Raw genomic sequence first — 27442 nt, forward strand, 5'->3', positions numbered from 1 at the left:
GTCACATACAAACTTCAGCTTCCTGCCTGCCAATCAGATTGGATTATTGAGAGACACGCCTCCTCACTCTTAAGCCAAATGCAGGCATGCAGTGTGAAGGACCGCCCCTCTGTATTCCTAGCCAGAGACAGATGAGCCATAGCAACGGTCTTTTAAGGGAGCAGTGGAAAGGGATAGGAGACAATAATGAAAGCTGTTATTATAAGGTAATTACAGATATTTTGGCAATCATTGACAGACTAACTCAGGTATACATGCCTTGCTCTAATAAACTAGCAAAACAAAAATAAATGACAGTTATCCTTAAAATCATTGATATAGCATTTGTAATAGACTATATTATCTTCCCAGAAGTGTGACTCCTATACAAATGATTCTTCAAAAGCTACCATGATCAGATTTGTAAAACTCAGGGCAAATCTAGTCCCCAGAGCGGTCCCCGTATTTGTTTATAGATCTGATCTTGGAACTGGAACATATGGGCGAGTATGAATTTGATACCTCTTATGAGGAAGTATTTTTGTTCCCCAGGTATTGTGGGGTCCTTGTTGGGAAATTTGAATGTGCATTGAACCTAGTTCATGTGAAATATTGGAATAAAAGGCTGAGACATCCAAAATGAACCATTGGTATCCCTCGTTCCATGTGATATTTTTTAATTGCTTGATAAGGGGCGTGGAGTCTTTAAGATAGGATCTGAGAGATATATTTCTACAGACATACGTAATCAATGTAGTGGGATAAGTTGCGGGTGAGGGAGGAGACTCCAGAGATTATGGGTCAGCCCGGGGGAATTTTTAGGTCATTGTGAATTTTTGGGAGGTGATAAAATGTGGAAAGGGTCGATTCTTTTACTAAAATGTATTCCTTCTCTTTTTTATCCAGTATATGGGTTGCTGTTTTTATTAGTGTTGAAAATTCTTCTTTGTCCTGTATAGAGGGGTCATTATGGAGAGGGATATAATACTTTTTGTGAGAAAAGATTCTTGTCGCCTCTCTAATATAGTCTTCTCTGCCCTGGATAACTATTCCTCCCCCTTTGTCAGCATTACGGATGATGATGTTTTTGTTGTATTGGAGTTTTTTCAAAGCATTTTTCTCAAAGGGTTTGAGGTTCTGTTTACTGTTGGGTTAATGATTGATTTGGCGAAATTCCTCAGATACCTTTGAGTAGAATGTGTCAATAAAATTACCTTTATGATAAATGTAAAAGTTGGATGGCGGTTTTAGCCCGGATGATATGAATTCGGAGGTATCTACAACTGGAGTAGCTTGAGGGATCTGTTTTTCAGTTGCAGTTCTTTGCATCTTTTCAACCTGCCTTTTTATAGTGAGTTTTCTGATAAAATGGTTTAAATCTAGGAATAGATCAAATTCATTTAACTTTGAGGGACCTTTCGCGAGTAGAGAAATTTCGCTCTTGGTTAGTGTATGGCTAGAAAGGTTGAAGATGCCCCGAGTCTGGTTGGGTCTTATTGTGTCGTCTTTTCTTGTTTTCTTTTTGCTAATACCCCCTATGTCCTCTTCTGCATTTTTTCTTTTTACTTGTTTGGGTGAAAAAAAATTGTTATGGAAGTGGTTTTGGGACTTTTGAGAATGGGATAGGTCATGGTGGGGGTTAGTAGGGGGTGTAATGCTAAAAAAGATACTGAAATGGAGGGTTCCGTTTTTGGGTGATTGGTGTTCGGGTGGTCGACTGGGGTGCTTAGACTGAAGTTATTGGTGGTATAGGTTGGTGACTGGTGGGAGGGAGGCCCATTTGATCCTGGTCCTAATCCGTTGTGAGTAGCACCTGTTTGCACTCTTGGTGGGGTATGGCTTTGACTGGTGATGAGTGAATCTGCTTTTAGATCGGAAGCTATGGAAAATACTCGAGACGTGAGTGTGGGTTCAGAGAAGGAGTTCGGGTAAACAGAGAACTGTGTCGGTGGTAGATTGAGAGGTGGACATTCAGCCATGATCTCTATACCAAAAATGGAGGCCGGGTTTTTGTATGTGGCCTGGTTGGTGGAGGGTTTGCTTGTGTTGTCTAGAGTGGGTAACGGAGTGTGGAGTTCTAGACCAGATGTATAAGTGGAATGGTTTGTATTGTTAAATGGAGTGCATACTTGGCATGACTTCAGATTGATAGGCGTGTTCTCCTTGGTGTTAGGATGGGTTCTCATATTTGATGGTATCTTTGCTTGTTTGTTATGTCCGTGTTTGGTGTGTTTTTGTTTGGATTGTCGTGATCTGTGGATCATATGCGGACCCTGATTGTTATTGTATCTATTGCTGTTGATATATGTAGAGCATTTCATTTGGGTAGGTTTATATTTGTTGTTGATGCCCTTTTGTTGATGGGTCTGATTTTTGGGTTCTGTGTTAAGTTTACTGGTGCCATTTTTGTGTTCGCTCTGACTTATTGTGTTTGGGCTAATCCCTACTTTAGTAGTTGGTTCTGTTTTCAACCAATATTTGATATTATTGGTTGTGAAATCAAGCCTATTCCTAGCCAGTTTTCCGCTTTTTTACTATTAATTTCTTTTTCATAAGATAAAATTCTTGTTGTGATCATACGGTCGAACTTAATGAATGAAACATGGGATCTGTATTTGTTTAGTTCCATGTGGCATTCATTAATCTTGTCGTTTAGATTAAGATATAAAGATTTCCTTTTCCCAATTAGTCTTGTTATTAAACCTTTTCCACATTCCAACAAGAAAGCGTCCCATTCGTTACAGAAATCAATGTCCTCTTTAAAGGAATTTTCGAAATGCAGTCTAAGTCCACATGGTACGATCTGTTTATTTAAATATATTTCAAGAAATGTTGCATCTAGGTGGTGTTGGATTTCATCTAGAATAAGTTTCTCCAGATTGTTAAACAAACTTAGTAAAGTCTTATCGTCTATACTTGCGTTTTCTTCAGTGTTTCCATTTGGTTCTGGGTCATGTTGCGTTGGAATTTCCATTCACTGTAGGATCAGGCTTTCCGCTGTTCAAGTCGATTCGGTATATATTCCATGGTGATTCGGTCTTCTGAGGTGTGTCTTGGGGTATCCTGTAATGTTGCTTATGTCCTTTAACGCCAATGTGCTGCCGTCTTTTTTCTGGGAAGCCCAGATGGTCAATTCTTTGGGTACGGACGTCCTAGAGCTCGAAAAAAGAGGCGCAAAATAGGGTAGTACGTTCACAGACGTCTGTGAATGCACTAACCTATTGTGCGCCTCTCTTATCGAGATCTAGGCATGTCCATACTCTAAAGAACAGGTGGGTACGTGACAGTACCCTCCCTTCTCCAGACACCCAGGACCGTCTTTATCCGGATGAGCCCTGTGAAAAGCTTCCACAAGACGATTAGCATTAACGTCGGCTGCTGGAACCCACATCCTCTCCTCTGGTCAGTAACCCTTCCAGTGGACGAGATACTGGAGGGATCTACGGAAAATTCGGGAGTCCACTATCATGGCTATTTGAAATTCTAGATTACCATCCACCATGACAGGCGTGGGAGGCAAGGAGGACGGTTCAACAGGTTTGACATATCTATTCAACGACGACTTATGGAACGCAATATAAATCTTCAAAGCCTGAGGGAGTTTGAGATGAAAGGCAACCGGGTTAACAATGGCAATGATTTTATATGGACCAATAAACTTTGGACCCAACTTCCAAGAGGGTACTTTCAACATAATGTTTCTTGTGGACAGCCACACAGAATCACCCACTCTCAGGTCATATGTCTCTTGTCAGCCATACATTTATACTTATTGCCCATTTTATTTAGATTATTTTGAATCTTCTGCCAAATAGATGACTAAGAAGAGGAAAATCATTCCTCTTCCGGTACACCAGAAGTTTCCGTACCAGAAAATGTGCCAAAATGCAGGTGGAACCCATATGCCCCAAAAAATGGCGACTTCTGTGTGGACTCCTGTCTACGGTTATTTATGCCAAATTCGGCTAAAGACAAAAATAAGAACCACTCTTCCTGTTTCTCCAAGACAAAACATCTCAAATAAGTCTCCAGATTCTGGTTAGTTTGTTCAGTCTGTCCGTTAGACTGAGGATGAAAGGCCAAAGAGAAGGACAATTGTACCCCCAGACAAGTACAGAACGCCTTCCAAAATTTGGACACAAACTGAGTCCCCCTATCAGACACCACATCAGAAGGAATACCATGTAATTTCACAATGTTATCGACAAGCACTTGTGCAAGAGTTTTAGTATTAGGTAAACCTGGCAATGCTATAAAGTGCGCCATCTTACTAAAGTGATAAAAATCACCAAAATCACAGTTTTTCCTGAAGAATTAGGCAAATATGTGATGAAATCCCTGGACAAATGAGTCCAGGGTCTGGACGGGATGGGCAACAGAAGTAAAGATCCGGAAGGCCGAGTATGTGTCACCTTAGAACGTGCACAAGTACTACAGGCTGTCACATAGTCCTCAACACTCTTATGCAACCCAGGCCACCAGAATCTATGAGAGATGAGATTGACAGTGGATATGCTCCCAGGGTGTCCTGTGCAAACTGTACAGTGATGTTCCTCGAACACCTTGTGACGTAATTCAGAAGGAACAAACAACTTCCCCGGAGGACAAGAATCCGGTGCATCTCCCTGAGCCTCCAACACCTCTGCCTCAAGGTCAGGATATAGGTCGGATATGACTACCCCTTCAGACAATATCGGACCAGGGTCTTCCGAATCACCCCCCCCCCCCCCCCAGGGAAGCTACACGATAAAGCATCAGCCTTGATGTTCTTAACCGCAGGATGATAAGTGAAGATTAAATTAAATCTGGTGAATAACAATGACCATCTGGCCTGCCTTGGGTTCAGTAATTTAGCCGACTCCAGATAAGCCAGATTTTTGTGGTCAGTAAGTACAGTAATAGGATTAATAGCTCCTTCCAACCAATGAGGCTATTCCTCAAAAGCCAACTTAATGGCCAGCAACTCTCTATTACCCACATCATAATTATTTTCTGCAGTTGTGAGTTTCTTAGAGAAGAAAGCACAAGGGCGCCATTTACTAGGTGAAGGACCCTGCAACAAAACTGCTCCTACCCCCACCTCAGATGCGTCAACTTCCACAAACAAGGAGCTATCAACCGCATAGCATGATGGGTAAGGCCGGACTAAATGGAGGAGAAGGAATGACCACTTAAGCTACACCTAAGACAAGAGGTGTGGTCATCCCCAGCAACAACACAGAAATGTGAAACCAAAGAGGCTGTCAATCACGTGCAGCCAGTCTCCTTGATCTTCTAGTCCCTGTCACAGGCAGGACCATGACACTAAGTTCAATTACACAGATATATAATCAAACTGCAAACAGAAAGCGGAATTTGAAACAGACCTAACTACAATGTAGACAGCAATAAGACCATAGAGAAAAAAATCCTAGAATGCACTCAAAGCCAATAGACCAGGACTCAATATTCTGAAGACAATTGCACATAGCATTTGCTTTACTTGGCAAAGAGGAACAGAAACTAAAGTTACATAAAAGCATAAAAAGCCCCCCTGAAGAAATGCCAAGCAAGTTGATAACAGAGCTACAGTAGATCCAGGTGTTGAGCAAAGTTAGTGAGAAATAAGCAACAGACCCCTGCTGATCGTAACAGGAGAGTTAAGATGAAGCAGGCGAGGCTCAAACAGGTAGCAATATCCAGAAGACAAGCACGGGTCAGGAATTCAGGAACACAAGCATGTACAAAAGCAACCTTAGCAGGACACAAGGACCTTTGACGTTCAGGCACCTGGAAAGAGGGCTGGACCACTTATATAGGTGCAGGAAGGCTGGGATTGGTGCTTAACACTTAAATCACAGGAAGTGTCATGTGCCGGGCCTTAAACAAATGTTCTACAGGGAATAGGCTTGAAGTCATACTATGCCCGGGTCAGGAAGGAAACTGTGGCGGCGGTAGTGAATGGGGAGACACCAGCAGCTGACCACCACTGCTACCTGCCCCGCTATGCGTCTGGATGTGGACAATAACAGAGGCGCCCCGAACACAGAGCCCGGGACCGCAGAGGTAAGTAGGGGAACATCGTCGATCAGCAACCGCCGTTAGTTCTCTAAGATGTTTGGAACAACCTCCCTGATGAATTTCTCTAAAAACTGTGTGCAAGTGTACCTAGAACTGATGCTGTTGAAGGGTGATCACTTCAAATATTGATTTGATTAGAGATTTCTTTTGTTCAGTGACTTTGCATTTTCTTAATTGCTAAAACTAAACAATTAACACTTCTATTTTTTAAAGCATTTTTAATTTGCAGCATTTTTCCACAATTACCTAAAACTTTTGCACAATACTGTATGTTGTGCAGCACATTGAGATATTGCTCACTGAGATCATAAAGAAGTTCATTTTTATATGGACACTACTTCCAGTTTCTCTATTAGTGCTTTTTCACTGATGACAATTCTAGATACCGATTGTTTCTCCATATTCAGTGAAGGTCATTTAAAGCAAGGTCTGCATACCAATCAGTGTGTGCTGTGTCCTCTGCTGCTGTTATATTCATCACACTGGTACAGACGAGCATGCATCTTCCAGTCAGCAGGTCTGTGTCCTGTGAATATTAAGAACGTGTCTCCATTTTATTTTAATTTTTTAGCAGGTAATTACACTGATGAAGTAACGAGGAAAGAAGGGAAAGTGTATTGCTTATATTCTCCAAAAACTTTTGACATAATGTTATCCATATTTGGATTTTGTGGAACCCATTGACCTTATTCAGCCTTTACACTCACAGTTTTACTATTTATAATGCAAATTTAAAAGTATTTTCTGTGAAATCACCAGTAAATATGCCCTTGGGTCTCACTTTTCTGTTAAGTTGGTAAAAATACACATACAATGGAGAGGATCCTAGGGCCACTTTCACACAAATGTATTAGTAAATGTCCATAATAAGGATTCGGTATACCGCTATATTACTGATGATATTGCTAAATTGACACACTAAGGATGTAATACTGATGCAATACATACGGTGCAACCTTATTTTGAACATTCTGCACAGATTTCAGTGAGCACCTGCCATTTCCTAGTGAATACAAGTAAAGTATACTGTATTTTTAAAATACATTACACACCTACTTTATATGACCATGTAAATAGCCCCAAAGATTGCATTATCTCCCCATTATGGATAGAAAAGAACGAATGTAATGCTGATGAAAAATAAGCCTGTGTATAAATACCCTTAGGGCTCATTCACATTTCAAAATTTCTCATCCGTTCAATTTAAGGCTACTTTCACACTTTCGTTGTTATTTTGTTTTGAGATCGGGCACAGGATGTCAATACCGGAAACATAACATTTCCGTTTAGTCCTAATGCATTCTGAATGGAAAGAGATCCGTTCACCATGCATCAGGATGTCTTCCGTTCTGGCAGCATTCCGTTTTGTGACCAAACACAAAACCGCTGCAAGCTGCGTAAAAGTAGCCTAAGCTGAGATCAGAAATGAATATTAAAAAAGAGAAGTGCAAATGGTTCTAAAATCCATTTTTTTTCTTCATTATATCCAATGGGATTTGTAAGACAGGTTTCCCAAACGTCTGATTAGTTATATTGTGATGCATAACTTCCTAATATCTGCATAAGGCCTCTGTCACGACTATGCTGATGGTCGTGACTCTTAGACTTTGCATGCAGTTGCCAGCGGTCAGTTGGTTGTTCACCGCAGCTGAGGGCTGTAAGTTGTTAGCCTCACGTGCGGTTGCCGCTGGCAACATGGTGTTGTTGGCACTGTAGCAGCCTGAGCTTGTTGCTGGGCTGCTCACTGTCTATGCATGCTGTTGCCTATGGCAACTTGTGTTAGTTTCCCTGTTTGGTGTGCACGGGGTTTATTTGTGTGTGCACTTTCCCTTTAACTGGCTTCACTACCCTGTCTGGTGTTGGAAGGGTTAATTCCCTTTCCAGTGTGTGTCTGTGTGGGTGTGGCTACTTGGGCTATTTAGCCTCAGTTGAGATCTGAAGCTGAGGGGTACTCCAGCCTTGTTTGTAAGCTGGAGTCATCCTCCTGGTCTCTTTAACCATCTGCCAGTGAGGGCCACCCTTGGTCATAAAAGTTATGCGTGATGTTTATTTTATGTTCTTGTGATGTCTTATCTTACTGCAGCTATGGATCTGGGTTCCTGTGTGTTTGTGTGTGTGCTGTGTCCTTTTATGTTTGGTATGGACATTCAGCATGTGAGGCGGGATCCAGTCAGTGTGTCTGTGGCAGGTAGGTGTGGAAGTGGTTTCACTCACCTGCCATATCCATAGGATGTTTGTTTCCCCTTCCTTGCAGTTTGGCCAGTTTAGACTCCTGTTCCTCCGTGTCTAGGAGGAACAGGTTGTCTTACCCAGCTCCTAGCTCAGGGATCTGCTGAGGGCTAGTAGGGACCCGAGGTTCCTGAGTATGAGCCCTCCTACCATCTGCGTCGGCTCATACAGTTAGGAGTCAGGGTCAGTGTTAGGGACACTGTAGGCGGTGACCTGCTCCCTAATTCTGTTGTCCTGGCCAAGCAGCTTTCACAGACATTTAACATCGCACGGCTGAGGGTTTTCCCCACTCTCAGTTGTGACAGCCTCTTACACACAACTGTATGCTTTTTCTGTTTTAAACGGATCAGTTTTTCCATTTTTTTGGTTTCAGTAGTGTTTCCGCTTACATTCCGTTTTACTGTTCCGTTTTTCCGTTTCTGTTTGTGATCAATTATTTGCGGATCGCAAACTTAAACGGAAGCATACAATAATGTTTAAGAAGTAAGTACATTAAAATATTGGGCTGGGCATAAAAAATTTTAATAGATGGATACAGAAGACCTACGGTGCATTCCGTAAGCATTCCGTCTTTTTTGCGGAACCATTGACTTGAATGAAGCCATGAAACGTGATTTAAGAGCAATAAAAAGACATGTTTTATCTTTGCAAGGAACAGAAATATGGAAACGGAATACATATGGAGTACCTTCCATTGTTTTTGTGGACCCATTGAAGTGAATGGGCGCAAACGAAACACAATAAAACGGAATGGAAACGGAAAAAAAAACTTGTGTGCAAGCGGCCTAAGTATGCAGACTTGCTGCTTGACACTAGACAATACACATTGTAAGCTTCAGGTACAAAAAAGCGTGAGGATATTACATAGGGTATGTTCATATTTGTTTAGTACTCTACACACCTAGCTAAAAGTATTACTTGAGATGGCAAGCAGTTTTTCAGCTAAATCTTTTTATTGTTTATGAAATGTCAAATAAAAGTATTATCTTTATAAAGTATAACTCTGCATGGATTATCCTTTCTGACACTCCATCTGCTGGAAAATTTAGACTAGAACCTTCAGAATCACAGGTGCATATCCATGAAGCAAACATAATTACAAAAAACAAAATGGCTGCACACCGTTATATATACAAACAATAGAGCTAAGAAATGGGGGTCATTCTAGATAAAAGTGGTACAATACCGACTATAAATGAATAATGCAAGCTCTTAGCACACATACGTGTCGGACCCATCTACCAGGCGTCAAGGTGGCTTCCACAGATGGGTCCCTATCACTATATATACTGCCTCACTCTGGACAGAACTGAGACAAACTGATGCATTCTGAGCGGATCCTTTTCTATTCAGAATGCATTAGGGCAAAACTGATCAGTTTTGGACAGCTTGTGAGAGCCCTGAACGGATCTCACAAACAGAAAGCCAAAACGCCAGTGTGAAAGTAGCCTTAGGTGTGTGAGTTTAGTTGTGCCCGCGAGTAGGTAAATTACCACGCTTTCCTCTTGCATCCATCGGAGGGCACCACGCTGTGCAGCACACGCCTTCGGGCTGGGTTTATGTAAATTTATTGTATGTTCCCAGTATTTATGGTTGTGTTCATTACCATGTTTATATAAAAATTCTGTTTTAGCAAAAGCTGGTGTTGGGGTTGTTTTCCTTGTTTGTGACTTCGCAGTATCCTGGGGAGAACACCCCGGTACACGGCATACACATCTACTTATGGTTACAAATCCTAAACCAGAGAGAAAACCGCTTGGTGGGTATGGACACTAAATGTAATGCATACAATTACTCTGAGAGAGTCCCACTCATAGTAGGACTCATGGAGAAGTACAGTAGTAGTCCATATGTAGCCCATACATAATTAGTCACATGAGGAACCTCCCTGGTGAAGGGGCAATGTTAGACTATACAAGCAGGTAACAGCATTCCCACCAGCTTTACTCTGTGGCACTTGTCCCTTTGCAGACTGACAGCTGCATCCTGTGGACAATAGCAGTCTCTTACCAGTCCCATTCCTAACTTGATCCGCTGCACCACTCCAGACGGTCCAACAGTTCATGCTCCAGATGGTCCATTAGTTCATGCTCCCATGTAGTTCTCTGTCTACTACGACCGTCTTCTGATTACTATTCATCCCAGTTAGGGAACTTATGTCGGGCCTGGTCTGAGGCCTGTACTTTACACATCCCCAGCATGTGCTTCACTTCTGGTGCCTCCACTTTCCTAGCAGCAATGCTGTAATCCTCTGGCACACCTGCACCACCCTCCTCACTGCTGCATCCATCTTCTGGTGCACCCTGGCAGGCATCCGCACAGATTTCCAATACAGCTGCGCCTCTGTATGCAAGAGTTTCGCTTTGGACCTGCTGCCTGGCTGAAGGAGCAGACACTCTTCGTCTACTGCATCAGCCACAGCAGCAGGGCCAATTTTCACACTTACCCCACAGCTGGGGAATGTATGTTTAGCATGCAACGCCCAGTCCACACTGCCTCACATAGCTGGTTTTTTTTATAATGGCCTGCCTACTGTTCTCCATGAGCGGGTGATGAAATAGCTGCATTACCACTCATCACTGAAAGGGGGCAGCATTATCTTCTCTGCATAGCTTTCAGCCATAGTAGTGTTTCATTTATGGTACAACATTACCATCTAGGGGTTTGAATCGTGCCACTGCATTAGTTCCATTTATTCTGCACAGTATGTAGATGGAAGTTTAGGGGGCCGTTTAGTAGGGGCATTTAGCCCCCCCCCCCCCCATAGTCATTTTAACAGAATATCCTACAACTGTCCTAGTCTGCCCCTATTGACATGTTCACTTTGGAAATTCATTGTCAGTCTTGTCAGCTACTGTATTCACATTTGTTGTTACCCCTAGTGTGCATATACTGTATTCCAGTCCATCTTTGCATTTAGACGAATAAGAGAATAGTCGGCACTCGATCCCTGTGTGCGCTGGTATGGGAAGGAAGGAATCCCAAAACCTAGTATAAGAAATTCCAGCAGCCACTTGGAGTCTTCAGTTTATGTATTCTTTATTAGATTACATTGATATCTCAGAATAATGGACGTGTTTCGGCTAATCCAGCCTTCTTCAACTACCATTTTGTTCTAACTTACAAACTTAAATACCATCCCCACATCACGTGTGGTGACATCAGATGCCCAAAACAGGGCTAATGTCAGCCAGTTTAATACTGAAAATTCTAGTGACAGAAACCCATTAAGAGCAGGTGTATGCCTCCAAAAAACCTGTACCCAGTGGAAACATATGTGCACCTGGTTACCAGGGATGCACAAATTCTAAAGGAATCCATTAGAAAATGGGAAATCCATGTGATACAGAACACCTCTGCACAGGCTATCCGGTCCCTAATAAGAGCTTGATTATCAAGCCGGCAGATAAGGGGGGATCGCTGGTTATCATGACCTGTCCTAGGTTGCTAGTATAGCTTATATGTGTATACAGCTAAACCTGCCAATAGCCTTAATACAGTTCCTATGTTTATGTGTTAAAGATAAAAGCAGAGTTATTGACTGTGACATCATATTTTGGATGTTATATAACTTATATTTTGTGTTCACGGAAGCAGAAAAAGATAATATGCCCTTAAGATTCATTTTGTAATGTAAGGTAAGCTCAGTGACACAGCAGAAACAACAGAAAGCATTGTGTTAATCTGTTGTTGCTGGGCAGAAGTCTAGACCAATCAAAGCCAGCTTCTCACACAGCAAAAGTTTTCATCAATCACAGCCAGCCTCACAGACAGCCTGTCTGGGAATTCCCCTAGCAGGAGCTGTTAGAATCATTATTCACCAAAGACAGGAGCTGAACACACACAGATCCAGCCAGAGTTCAGTTTTATGGAAGCAAAGAGGCCAAAATAGGTATTTAATACAGTTATGATGTGTTCCTATTGTTAATAGTGTGATTAGAGCTGTATACTGAACCAGTTATATGTGTGTTTACTTATAGTTCCACCAAATTGCAAACTACAATTGCAAACTACAAATAGCATACAAATAGCAATCCATAAAAATTGCATTCAGATCAGTAGAACTATGGGTTAAATCTTAGATATACCTCTCAGAGAGATCATAAAGTGCTTAAATAACTTAAAGTGACAGTACAGATACGGAAGAGAGAAACATATCCACCATTTTATGTTGAATGACAAGATTAAAACAGTTGAACCACCATCTTATGCATACCGCCATTTTGTGATATCTTTTCAACACAAGTTTTTTTACATGGACGATCTGCTGCGGAGGTGGCAGTGTTTTATATGAAGAAAAGTTGAAGTTAATAAAGAAGTTATTTGAAGCATTTGGTGTGCTCTTTAAACCTACTGTTTCCATAGAACGGCGCTAGAGGAATAGACAGTCTGGTTAGACTAAAAGTCAGATATATCAAAATTCTACTAATGCCACAGTGCAAAAGGCACTTCATAGTGCTGCGCCTGCCACAGTGGAACTATTTCCCTCAGAGTGTGAAGTGATAGCGCTCCTCAACTTGCAGAGAACATAGCGCATTAGAGCAGCGGAGAGCCAGCATATACCGCTGCGCAGCAACTGTTTTCTGAGTGAGCAAGCAAAGACATCTCAGCGGAACTACCATAAAGGCCATAGAACATGCGCATTAGTCAAACTGCAGCCGACTCTTAAAGTGACAGAACGGCAAAGGCAAGATAGTCAGAGAAAGAGTGGCATCCCTCCTGCGATCCCTAGACAGAGAAGAGACGCACGGTGGGAGGCAAAAGTACAGAACTAGAGTGCCTGCACCGCTATCCATGGAGAGACCACGTACTGCAGTCAGCTAGTTTCCCGCCACTAGGCCCTAAGCCTGCAGCAGTGCATCCAATACAGCGCATCGAGAGTCATCACGGATCATCGCAAGTCATCACAAAGTATTGCAAGTCTGCACAGAGCATCGCAACTGAGCGCAGAGCATTGCAAGTCATCACAGAGCATCATAAGTCAGTGCAGAGCATTGCATCACATCAAAAAAAGGCAAGTCTCCTTTAAGACATTTGTTCCAGCAATCTTCAAATTGCAGTATCCTGCTCTTCAGAATAAGGTCAGAGCTTTCCTTTTATTACTTATAATTGCATATAGGCTTTGGCATAAAGAGACATTTTTGTGTTCAGATAAAGACTTTAAAGTAAAACAAAGGACAGTTTGTATTACACGGACTGTATTGCATTTAAAGTGAAAGTCATTTATTTCTGCATTTGTCAGTATTGCATTTAAAGTGAAAGGACTCTTAATATTCGTATTGCTTGTTATAGCATTTAAAGTAAAATGTCTGAACCTAGTATTACCATGCCACTGTTAGAGGATACAAAGATAGAGTAGAGGGGGAAGAGCAAGGGAACCTTTCTGAGGTAGAAGATTCTTTTGCAGCATTAGTCTTGCCTCAAACAAATATAGCCCAAACAGATGAACTAAGACGCTCATCACGTGCCAGAAAAACAACCCCAAAGATACTAGAAAATTTGGAGAAAGAAGCAGCATTAAAAAGGAAAAAAGTTTGCCAGAATGTATGAGAAGTGGAAATTGTAGATTAAAGGCATTTGTGGAAAGTTAAAACAAGAAAGTATAAAAGGGAACTTGAGTGATATGGTAGATACTAGGGTTGAAGTTCGGGTTCGTACCGAACTTTAGGATTTTTGGACCCCGGACCCGAACATTTCGGTAAAAGTTCGGGTTCGAGTTCAGTGTTTGGCGATTTAATAGCGCTTTTTGAAAGGCTGCAGAGCAGCCAATTACCAATAGAGATGTCCCGAACTATTCGCCGGCGAATAGTTCCCAGCGAACATAGCTTGTTCGCGTTCGCCGCTGCGGGTGAACATTTGCGATGTTCGGTCCGCCTCCTATACGTCATCATTGAGCAAACTTTGACCCTGTACCTCACAGTCAGCAGACACATTCCAGCCAATCAGCAGCAGACCCTCCCTCCCAGACCCTCCCACCGCCTATCAAAAAGCAAGGACAGCATCCATCTTAGATTAATTCTGAAGCTGCAGTGTCACAAAGTTGTAATCGCAATGCGATTAATACAGGTTATATTAATCGCATTGCGATTACAACTTAGAGCTGCTTGGTTCCTAATGGTTATATTGATAGAATATAACGAAGATTGAGAATATAGTGCCATATTCGTTGTCAATTCTAGCAATACAACCATTAGGAACTCAGATCTAAGTTGTAATCGCAATGCGAATAATGCAGGTTATATTAAAATCGCATTGCGAATTCAAGCTAGCGAATGCAAGCTAAGTTCCTAATGGTTGTATTGCTAGAATTGACGAATATAACGAATATAGCACTATATTCTCAATCTTCGTTATATTCTAGCAATACAACCATTAGGAACCCAGCAGCTCTAAGTTGAATTCGCAATGCGATTAATATAACCTGCATTAATCACATTGCGATTACAACTTTCTCAAATCCAACAGTACATTCTAGCATGGAGCCGTTCCCATGGTGATGGGGAAGCTCCATGAGCACGGAAGTCGGCAGAAGCTTTAAGTTGAAATCGCAATGCGATTAATTCAAGTTCTATAAATCGCATTGCGATTTCAACAGAACTTCTGCTGACTTCCGTGCTCATGGAGCGTCCCTATCACCATGGGAACGACTCCATGCTAGAATGTACTGTCGGCTTTGAGAAAGTTGAAATCGCAATGCGATTAATGCAAGTTCTATAAATCGCATTGCGATTTCAACTTACCACACTCTGCGTCAACTACGTAATTTTCCATGGGAATTTTGCCATGGATCCCCCTCCGGCATGCCACAGTCCAGGTGTTAGTCCCCTTGAAACAACTTTTCCATTACTATTGTGGCCACAAAGAGTCCCTGTGGGTTTTCAAATTCGCCTTCCTATTGAAGTCTATTGCGGTTCGCCCATTCGCGAACATTTGCGAAAATTCGCGTTTGCCATTCGCTAACGGAAAATTTTATGTTCGCGACATCACTAATTACCAAGCGTTTAACTCGTGTGCCCTTAGAAGCCATCACAGCCATGCCTACTAATAACATGGCTGTGATTGGCCAGTGCAGCATGTTACCCAGCTCCTATAAGCTGGAGTCACGTAGCACGGCACGTCACTCTGCTCTTACTAGTGTAGGGATAGGATGCTGCTGCTGTGAGGGAGAGAATAGGAAAGAATCTGATATCACATCACAACTTGTTGTTATTAACTCTGCGATCTACTGCGATTTTGTTTTGTAGGTGCAGTGCAATATTTTTTTTACCCTGCCCTGAGCCTAGTGACAAATTAAAAAAAGTTTTATCCATCTGTTAGTTAGGTGGGTTTCGGCGGCTATTTTGTGCAAGTTCAGTTAACCAGCACTGCATATGTGCCAGGGACAATAATGTAGCCATGTTCTTTTAGTTCAGTGGGCAACATATACCCATTTTTTAAGTGCACCTGCACTGCATATGTGCCAGGGGAAGGGAAAATAATATAGGGAATCCGTCTGTGAGTTCAGGGACCCAGGGGGTGACATATTAAAAAACTAAATCTGTAAAGAACAATCCAAGTAAATCCATCTGTTAGATTCTGTGGGGACAAATTATTAAATTTTTGCTAAAAAGTACATTTGCACCCTGCACTGCATTTGTGATAGTGAAAGAAAATCAGTTAAATCCATCTGTTTAATTGTTGGTGAATAAAATCATATTTTTTTTCCATAAAGTACCTTTGTGGCCTTTGCTGCATTAGTGACAGTCCAATACAAGCGTTAAATACTGCTGTTATATTATGTTTAAAAAAAAAACACCCATTTTGTGCAAGACACTACTTTTGGGGCCTTTGCTGCATTTGTGCTAGTCCAATACAACCAGTCAATACTGCAGTTACATTGTTTGTTGACAAATTAAAATCTTTTGTGACTGACGTAATTGTATAAAATTCGCCTGTCACACTGTTGTGTGACCTCAAGAAATGTTTCCTCTTTATGACATTGACACTGCCTTACTATCAGTGAACTTAATTGTTGACTATTGGCGGTTACATTGTCGCCTGACATAAACCATCTGTTAGTTTAGTGGGTGAACGCAAAGAATGAGGAAAGCGTCAAATAAGGCATGTGGCCCCGGTCGTGGTGCTGCTGGTGTTGGTGGAGCTCCTGTTGCAGGGAGAGGACGTGGCCAATCTGTGCCAGCTACACGCTCAAGTGAAACACCATCCTCAGGTGCGAGTAGGGACAGGACCTTCAGCGTTATTTGATAGGGCTGAATGCGGCTCTACGAATGGTGAGGCCAGAACAAGTACAGGCGATAGTAGGCTGACTGTGCCTCCAGTTCATTCACATTGTCTCCCACCCAGTCCCCTGCTGAAAGATCAGAGTTGGCACCTACAGCCCATGGCCATCTGTCTTTCAAATCACCCCCTTGCAAATCAGTCAAGCAGTCTGAGCCCCAAGTAATGCAGCAGTCTCTTATGCTTTTTGATGACTCTGCTGGCAGGGTTTCCGTGGGCCATCCACATAGCCCTGCACCAGAAGTGGAAGAGTGCACTGATGCCCAACCACTTATGTTTAAGGTTGTGGACATGGGAGGACCACCGCAGCACGTCTCTGATGATGATGATGAAGAAACACAGGTGCCAACTGCTGCAGCTTTCTGCAGTCTGCAGACCGACAAGGAGGTCAGGGGTAAAAAGAGTGGGTGGAAGATGATGTGGAGGATGATGAGGTACTAGACCCCACATGGAATTAAGGTCATGCGAGTGACGTGTGCAGTTTGGAGAAAGAGGAGATGGGCGCACAGAGGCACCAGCACAGCAAAAGAGGGAGCAGGGTGCAAAAGCGTCTGTTACATTCTTGTGTGACATTTTACAATTTTTGACGTGAATAAACCCCTGCTCTGCATAGGTGACAGGGACCTAAATTTTTAAAAAAATCATCTGTTACATTCTCAGGTAACATTTTACTATTTTTGCCATATACAAACCCCTGCTCTGCATAGGTGACAGGGAACAAATTTTTGTAAAATAGTCTGTCCAATTGGTGAGTGACAAACGCAGTTTTGCCGTGAATAAACCCCTGCTCTGCATAGTTGACAGAGACCAACATTTTTAAAAATAGTCTGTTCCATTGGTGGGTGATATTGACCCCATTTTGCCGAGAAAAAACCCCTGCTGTGCATAGGTGACAGGTACTTAAATTTCTAAAACTTGTCTTTAATTGACAGCGTCCTTTCATTCGATCCTTCCACTTTAACAACTTGTCCCACATTTCAGCTCAATCAAATTTCAGTCATTGACCCCCCTTGGATGTGGTATCCCTTTCTCAGGCTCCCTCTCTGGCATGGAACCCTGATTCCCCGTTACCCGTGATCACCATAGTAGGTGCATAAAAGGACATCGAAAGTTGATAGGGAAGATATCCAATTGGATCAAGGCCATCACGGGGACGTGCGACATCGTTGAGAAGCAGGTGTGCACACGCCTACACGTACTGACTGATGGGTCTGCCCCCTTCAACTTCTGGGTCTCAAAATTGGGCACATGGCCTGAGCTTGCCCTTTACGCCTTGAAGGTGCTGGCCTGCCCTGCAGCCAGTGTATTGTATTGTCTGAATGTTTGTTTAGCACGGCAGGAGGGGGTTATCAAAGAGAAGTGCAGCCGCCTGTCCACAGCCAATGTGGACAAGCTTACGTTCATTAAAATGAACAGGCAGGGATCCCACAGGACTTGTCCGTACCTTGTGCCGAATAGACATGTATACCGGCCTCAACCAACCGTTGTTGTACTCCAGCGCACTTTCTCTTTGTTTTATTTTTTATATTTCCCCCCAAAAAATACAATAAAATAAAAAAAAAAAAAAAAAAAAACCAGTGTTGGCTACCTCCTCCTCCACTGCCACTTCCACCTACACCGCCACATCCACTGCCTCCTCAACCTCCTACTCCATATGAACCACCTCCTCCTAGATCAAGATTATTATTTTTTATGTTTACGTATTTTATGTTATTTTAAGTCATTTCCATTTCCCATGCTCTTAACAACATTTTGCTGCCTTTTGCAGCCCTCTAGCTTTTTCCATTACTTTTTTAGAGCCATTTTAGTGCTCCAAAGTTCGGGTCCCCATTGACTTCAATAGGGTTCGGGGCCAAGTTCGGGTCAAGTTCGGGTCCTGAACTCAAACTTTTTTGTGAAGTTTGGCCGAACCCGTCGAATCCAAACATCCAGGTGTCCGCTCAACTCTAGTAGAGGCAGTAGAAGAATCTGAATCAGAGCTTATGGCAGCATATGTCAACCTGCGGTCGCTTATGACACCCTCCCAGGACATTGTAAGGAATATAGACACATGTACTGCGGTCACTGAAGATTTAGTAAAGCTCATGAGAGAACTATAATCTGCAGTAAACTATGATAAAAAGTTAAAGCAAGAAGTAGAATGAACTAACTTTTTATGAGAGACTATGCTAGGTCCTTATGGAACCACAATCTCAAGTGTGACTTCCTTCGCTAGCAGAAGTGCCACCCATATATCAGAGTCCTCAAATACTTCAGCCAAAAGAAAGGAATTAGCTGAACAACTTGCTGTCAAAAAAGCTGAAATTGAGACGGAAGCTGCCATGGAGGCGCAGCACCAACGGATAGCTGAAATGCATGCAAAACGCCATCAAATGGAAGCTGAGAAGGATGCACAACGCCATCAATTGTAAGCTCAAATGTAGGCACAGCGCCATCAAATGGAAGCTCAAATCGAGGCACAGCAGCAACAGATGAAAACTCTGGAAAAACATTAAGAAGATTATAGAAGCCAGACTTAGAGCACATGAGGAGGATATGAGTCAGAGTAGTCATAGGTTCAAATCTGTACTAAGTGAAGAAACTCCTACTTTCCTTCATATGCCCAGGAGAATGGAAGGAAATCTCCAGCATGTAGTGAAGAAATAAGTTATTATCCTTCCATCCCTGCTCATAATAGAACCAGATGATTATATTCCTAGATGCCATGGCAATGCTCAGAAGAGTGTTACAACCATTGTCCCAGCAAGACCACAGAGAACAGTCCTAGCTAGACTTCTCGTTCCGGAACCCACTGTATTTTCAGGAGATGTACTGAATTTCATAGAGGAGTGGAAGGCAAGTTTTGAAATGATCATTTTTTTCCATTATTGCTTCAGTTCAGTTGACAAGTTATTCTACCATCAGAGATATGTTGGTGGAGAAGCCAAGGAAGTTCTTAATGGTAACTTCTATAGAAAAGCCGAAGAAGCCTACAAACAAGCTTGGGAAAAATTTAATGCAAGATATGGTCATCCTTTCTTAGTACAAAGGGCCTTTAGAGAGAAACTGAATAACTGGCCTAAAATAGGTCCTAAAGAACACTTCAGACTCCAAAAGTATGGTGACTTCCTGAAAGCATGCAGCAATGCCATCCCAAATGTTCAAGGACTAGAAGTACTGAATGACTAGCTAGAAAACCACAGTATGCTAACTAAGCTTCTAGATGGAATCGCTATGTGACTAAACTGATTCTACAGTGAAGAGTTGAAGAGACTTAGTCAAGAACCTAAAAGGCTTCAAAACAACCACCCATTGTACAAGTTTAATCTTGCTCTGCAGGATGGTATACTGAAGGTGGGAGGGAGACTGGAAAATGCATAGCTACCTAGCAGAGTATGGCATCCAGCAATTCTACCCAAAAATTCTACCTTAACAAGATTGATTATTGATCACTACCACAACATATCCTTGCATCAAGGAAGAAGCTTTACCCAAAGCTGTTTGAGAAAAGGTGGTTACTGGATTGTGAAAGGAAGCAAAGTTATAGCAAAGTATATAAGTAAATGTGTAGTCTGCAGAAAGGCACGTATACATACAGAAGAACAAAGAATGGCAGATTTACCGGCAGATCATGTAAACCCATCACCACCATTTCTTTATAGCGAATGGATTGTTTTGGCCCATTCATCACCAAACAGAACCGCACGGAGTACAAGAGATATGGACTAATATTTACATGTCTGAGCCCCAGAGCAATTCACCTGGAAATATTAGAGGATATGTCAACTGACGCATTCATCAACACCTTAAGATGTTTCATAGCCATTAGAGGTACAGTCAGAGAGCTTAGATCTGACCAAGGATCTAATTTTGGCGGAGCAAAGAATGAATTGAAGAAAGCTCTAAAAAAGATCGATAAAGAAAAAGTAACATTGTGATTTTCATATAAATGCTCCACATGCAAGCCATACAGGAGGAGTTTGGAAAATACAAATCAGAACTGTGAGAAATGAGTTAAGTTCAGTATTAAAAGAGAACACCGGAAGAATAGATGATGTGTCACTTAGGACCCTATTCTATGAAGTAATGTCTATTGTTAACAGTTGTCCACTTACAGTTGATAACATCAACGACCCAACAAGTTTGGACCCTTTAACTCCCAACCATCTACTTCACCTTAAGTCGAATTACATACAGCCACTGCCTGGCAAGTTCACCAAAGAGTATTTGTATGCCAGAAGGAGATGGTGACGAATACAATATCTATCAGAACAGTTTTGGAATAGATGGAGAAAAAAAGTACTTAGCCAATCTGATGCTAAGAAGTAAATGGCAAACACCCGGAAGAAATGTCCAAGTTGGTGACATAGTGTTAGTGAAAGAAGAAGATTTACCTAGAAGTCAATGGAAATTGGCCAAAGTTCTAGACTTTCAAAAGGGATGAAGACAAACTAGTAAGAAGAGTGTTGATACAAATAGGTGACTCAAAACTTGACAAAAAAGGAAAACGTCTCATTACTCCACTCGAGTTGGAACGTCCTATACAGAAGTTAGCTGTTCTACTTGAGAGTGATAAAAGACACTTGAAACTGGAGAACCTGATGGAAAATTCATGTTCAAGTCCCACCACTAAGAACATAGAATTATAGGTAATTTTGGTGGGAGTGTAGCTGGCCAGCTAAGACCTGTCCTGGGTTGCTAATATAGCTTATATGTTTATACAGCTAAACCTGCCAATAGCCTTAATACAGTTCATATGTTTGTGTGTTAAAGACAAAAGCAGAGTTTTTTTACAGTGACTTCATGTTTGGATTTCATATAACTGTTATATATTGTGTTCACAGAAGCAGAAAGGATAATATGCATTTAAGAGTCGTTAAACTGTATGATGTAAGGTAAGCTCAATGACACAGCAGAAACAACAGAAAGCATAGAGTTAAACTGTTGTTGCTGGGCAGGAGTTTTGACCAATCACAGCCAGCCTCACACAAAGCAAGAGTTTTGATCAATCACAGCCAGCCTCAAACACAGCCTGTGTGGGAATTTCACCTAGCAGGAGCTGCTAGAATCATTACACCAGAAGAGAGAAGCTGAACAGACATTCACTCCACTAACAGCCATGTCTTATGGAAGCAGAGAGGCCAAAATAGGTATTTAAAACAGTTATATAATGTTCCTATTGTTAATGTAGTAATTAGAACTGTATACTGAACTAGTTATATATGTGTTTACTTATAGTTCCACCAATTGCAAACTACAAATTCAATTGCAAACTACAAAGTTCACAATCCAAAGTACAAGTTCAAATTCCATATTGCAATCCAAATTGCATACAAGCATACCAAATCATACTCAACCAATCTGCAAATAAATTAAGGAATGTCGCACTAAGACACTGAAACCACACCAGGTGCTCCTGTGAATTGAGACCACTCTCTCAATACAGTAAATTATTTAAAATGAATAAACAGGGCACTCAAGGATAACAGAGACCAGGTACTATAAGCAAATATTAGCTTTTATTACTACAACGAAAAAAGTTGATAAAACAATGTAGCACAATGTATCACAAATATAACAGATAAAACTATGTATCATAAGGATTGTAACATGGGTAAGCTGTAGACAGAGTAAATTGTGTTTGATGACCAGCTGATAAATATTCAAAAATGCGATCTAAATAGGCCTCTTAGTCCAATGGGAATGACTCCGAAAATAATGTCAGTATTTCATTAACTGCAGTATTTCAAATAAATATGGCGACGTCACGCCAAAGCAATCTAGGTAGCGGCGTCCCGCTCCTGAATAGCTTGCAAAGAGAGATAATCCGTTACCTTTCCTTCGACCTGTTGTTCATCCGATGATATTACTTTGAGCCTTCAGGTGTTTTTACTCCCAGAATATGCCTTTAGTTGTTTTTAGCACTATTCCATCAGGATATTGGGGTCGGCTCGTTTTTTCGGTTGCGGTCGGTTGGTTGGTAAATTCAATGTTTCAGTACAGCAATGGGGTGTAGCACCAGACGCGTTTCGGGGTTCAACCCCTTCCTCAGTGGCATCCACTGAGGAAGGGGTTGAACCCCGAAACGCGTCTGGTGCTACACCCCATTGCTGTACTGAAACATTGAATTTACCAACCAACCGACCGCAACCGAAAAAACGAGCCGACCCCAATATCCTGATGGAATAGTGCTAAAAACAACTAAAGGCATATTCTGGGAGTAAAAACACCTGAAGGCTCAAAGTAATATCATCGGATGAACAACAGGTCGAAGGAAAGGTAACGGATTATCTCTCTTTGCAAGCTATTCAGGAGCGGGACGCCGCTACCTAGATTGCTTTGGCGTGACGTCGCCATATTTATTTGAAATACTGCAGTTAATGAAATACTGACATTATTTTCGGAGTCATTCCCATTGGACTAAGAGGCCTATTTAGATCGCATTTTTGAATATTTATCAATCTGCAAATAGTTACTGCTAACTGCATACTGCAAATTGCAACCAAATTCAGCAAGTGAACTATTAGTTAGACCTCAGCTAGACCTCTCAGAGAGATCATAAAGTGTTTAAATAACTTAAAGTGAGTACAGATACTCAAGAGATAAATATATCCTCAATTTTATGCTGAATGACAGGATTGAACAGTTGAACACACTGTCACGGGTAGTACTGGGAAGGAAGGACAACCAAAGGGAACCATTGGTGAGTGTTGCCTATTTTTTCTTCATCTCAGTTTGCAAGATTTAATTACTTTATCTTTTGGATTGTGCACCACCTTTTTGGTTTTTGTTTGGAGGTATCGAGAGGCTTGTGCAGGCACGCACCAGTGTGAACACGCATCAGCAGTGCCACCTGTGATTCTTTTGCTGTTGACAACCAAAGGGAACCACAACAAAACAACAGACTAGGCCCCAAAACTAGGGAAAAGAGGTCACCTCCTAGCAATCCCTGAATATCTCTCCCTAAGCTGCTAACATGTGCAAACCTCAAAAGGTAGAAATGCACATGCACCGGATCCTGAGACTGCTGAAACACTGCACCAAACCTTCAGCTTAGAGAACAGGTAAAGAGGCAACCGGCTCCTTCCAAACTGAAGGAGCTAGTGTCTCCCTGAGGCCTAGTGAGACACAACAGGAAAGGGAAAAGTACTTAGCTTGAGAAGCAACTGGAACAGGAGAACCATCAGACAAGCACAGCCCCGACAGAAGAACTGTAAGCCGCAGGGAAGCAAGTGAGAGGCAGAACATATAGAAACATAGAAACATAGAATGTGTCGGCAGATAAGAACCATTTGGCCCATCTAGTCTGCCCAATATACTGAATACTATGAATAGCCCCTGGCCCTATCTTATATGAAGGATGGCCTTCTGCCTATCCTATGCATGCTTAAACTCCTTCACTGTATTTGCAGCTACCACTTCTGCAGGAAGGCTATTCCATGCATCCACTACTCTCTCAGTAAAGTAATACTTCCTGATATTACTTTTAAACCTTTGCCCCTCTAATTTAAAACTATGTCCTCTTGTAGCAGTTTTTCTTCTTTTAAATAGTCTCTCCTCTTTTACCTTGTTGATTCCCTTTATGTATTCAAAAGTTTCTATCATATCCCCTCTGTCTTGTCTTTCTTCCAAGCTATACATGTTAAGGTCCTTTAACCTTTCCTGGTAAGTTTTATCCTGCAATCCATGTACTAGTTTAGTAGCTCTTCTCTGAACTCTCTCCTAAGTATCAATATCCTTCTGGAGATATGGTCTCCAGTACTGCGCACAATACTCCAAATGAGGTCTCACTAGTGCTCTGTAGAGCGGCATGAGCACCTCCCTCTTTCTACTGGTAATGCCTCTCCCTATACACCCAAGCATTCTGCTAGCATTTCCTGCTGCTCTATGACATTGTCTACCTACCTTTAAGTCTTCTGAAATAATGACCCCTAAATCCCTTTCCTCAGATACTGAGGTTAGGACTGTATCACTGATTTTATATTCTGCTCTTTGGTTTTCACGCCCCAGGTGCATTATCTTGCACTTATATAAAGAGCCACCTGACTGATAATGAACAGCATCTGCGAAGGGGTGGAAACCTGTCAGCAACAATGAAAACAAAAGAGATCTTTCAGATAGATTCCTGAGTCTTCCGTCTATCTGAACTTCTAAGATCTCTCCCAGGGCCGGCAGTGACAACCACCATCTTATGCATACCGCCATTTTGTGATACTTTATTCAACACTTTTTTTGTACATGGACTATCTGCTGCAGAGGCGGCAGTGTTCTATATGAAGAAAAGTTGAAGTTAATAAAGAAGTTATTTGAAGCATTTGGTGTTCTCTTTAAACCTACTGTTTCCATAGAACGGTGCTAGAGGAATTACAGAGTAATAGACAGTCTGGTTAAACTAAAAAGTCAGAGATATCAAAATTCTTATAAATGCCACAGCGCAAAAGGCACTTCATAGTGCTGCGCCTGACACAAAGTGCACAAATAGTCCCACAACATGGACAGTGACATACCGAGGGGGGGGGAAATCAATGGCAAAAATTCCCACAAAAAAAATATATTTTAATCAGGGGCCATTTTTATGCATCTTAAAGGGAAAATCTAAAAAAAAGGGCCCTGTTGGAGCCTAGAAAATTTTTATTTTAGGCCACGGGAGTGCAGGCCCAGAAATTAGGCATTCATCTGACAGAAAAGAACTTGTGATGATGTGGCTGGAGGTACATTAGGAGGTCACTGGATAAAAATTTTGCTGTAGGCCACTGGAGTACAAGCCCCAAAAATTAGGCATTCACCTGACAGAAAAAGCCTTTTATGCCACGGTATATACATAAGACAAGTGCCATTCTTTGTTCTGGGTGGCGGCGGATATGTGTGGGCTGGCGTGATGAAATTCAATTACACGTGGTCATCACAGGTGTTGAATTCCTCCAAGTTCCATGCCTCATTCATTTTTAGAAATGTGAGGTAGTCCACACTGTCGTGAGCTAGGCGAGTGCGCTTATCGGTCCCGATCCCCCCTGCTGCGCTGAACGTCCTTTCGGACAGGACACTCGACGAGGGGCAAGCCAAGAATTCCATGGAAAATTGTGCCAGTTTTGGCCACAGGTCAAGCCTGCACACACAGTAGTCCAGGGGTTCCTTGCTTCTCAGAGTGTCCATATCGGCGGTTAACCCGGACACACGGTCTAGGCGTTCCCGGAGGCTGGATCCGGAGGGTGGCTGTTGATAGGTTGGCTGAAAGAATGATCTCATATCCGAAGTGACCAACACATCTTCAAACCGCGCCTGTTTCGCTGTGGGTGGAAATTCCTCTGCCAGGGCCCGCAACAGCAGAATACAGCATCTCTCACAGCAATGCTGCATTCTGCCAGCCCTCTGTGATGCTGGTAACATGTCCGCCATTTTGTGTTTGTAACGGGGGTCTAAGTACTTTGCCACCCAGTACTGGTCCTTGCCCTTGATGCTTTTTATACGGGGGTCCCTCTTCAAACACTGGAGCATGAAGGCCCCAATTTGCACTAAGCTGGAAGTGGTGGAGCGCCCTTGCTCCTGCTCATCGCCCAGGAGAATTTTGTCCTCGGTCTCCTCCCCCAGCCACAGACAACACCAGGGATCCCCGAAAAGTTTAAAGTCCTCCTCAAAGCCTGCTCTATTTGCTCCTCCTCCTCCTCCCCTCCAGCCACCATCCTTCTCTGAATGACTCCTTTTTAGACTCCTGCTGTCTCAGATGGAGTAGCCCCCCTGGAAATTCATTGAGCATTGCGACTTCCTCATCTTTCAGCTCCTGCTCCTCGACGGCTTGATCAATGACATGACGCAATGCACGCTCCAGACAGAAGGCATAAGGTACAATGTCACTGATGGCACCCGCGCCCAGGCTGCGACTGACCAGTTTGGTGATCTCATCAAATGGCTGCAGAAGTCTGCATGCATCGCGCATGAGCAGCCACTGGTGTGGTGAAAGGAAACCAAACTCCCCAGAACCTGTTCTTCTGCAGAGTTTGTACAGGTAGTCGTTAATGGCATGTTGCTGCTGGAGCAGCCCATCAAGCATATACAAGGTGGAGTTCTAGCGCGGGCAATTTGTGTCACCACTGAACGTTAGCAAGGCGAGCCATAGTCGTGTAAGATCTTCTAAAATGACCAGCGATTTTCCTGGCCTGCTGCAAGACGTCCTGGACCCCGGGGTATTTGGCAATGAATCGCTGCATGACTAAGTTCAGGACATGTGCCATGTACGGCATGTGTGTCATTTTGCCCTGCTTCAGCGCACTCAGCAGATTGGCACCTTTATCGCACACCACTTTATCAACTGTCAAATTGAGTGAGGTTAGCCACTGATCAGCCTGTGACTGCAGAGTGAAAGTAGTGCAGGACTGTTGTGGCTCTTGGCTTCCAGGCACAACAGCCGCAGCACAGCATGGCAACATCTCACCTGGGACGTCAGATAGGTTCTGGGGAGCTTGGGGGCGCAGCAGAAGAGGCGGTAGCAGTGGAAAAGGAGGAGTCAGCCAAGGAGGAGATGGAGGATGGAGTAGGAGGAGAAGAAGAGGCAGGTCTGCATGCAATCCTTGGCGGTAACACCAAATCCACACGGGAGCCATGGGTTACATGCTTGACAGCCATCAGAAGGTACACCCAGTGGGCAGTAAAAGTTATGTACCTTCGCTTCCCGTGTTTGCTAGACCACGTGTCTGTGGTCAAATGTATATTGGCACCAACACTGTGTGCCAGAGATATATTCACTTGCCGCTGAACGTGGACATATAGCTCTGGGATGCCCTTCTGGGAGAAATATTTCCTTCTGGGGACCTTCCATTGCGGTGTGCCAATGGTCACAAATTTTCTAAAGTCTTTCGAGTCCACCAGTTTATATGGCAGTAGTTGGCTAGCAGTTCCAACGAGCCAACGGTCAACCGTTGGG

Source organism: Bufo gargarizans, chromosome 5 (assembly GCF_014858855.1).
Source record: "Bufo gargarizans isolate SCDJY-AF-19 chromosome 5, ASM1485885v1, whole genome shotgun sequence".
NCBI classification, from domain to species: Eukaryota; Metazoa; Chordata; class Amphibia; order Anura; family Bufonidae; genus Bufo; species Bufo gargarizans.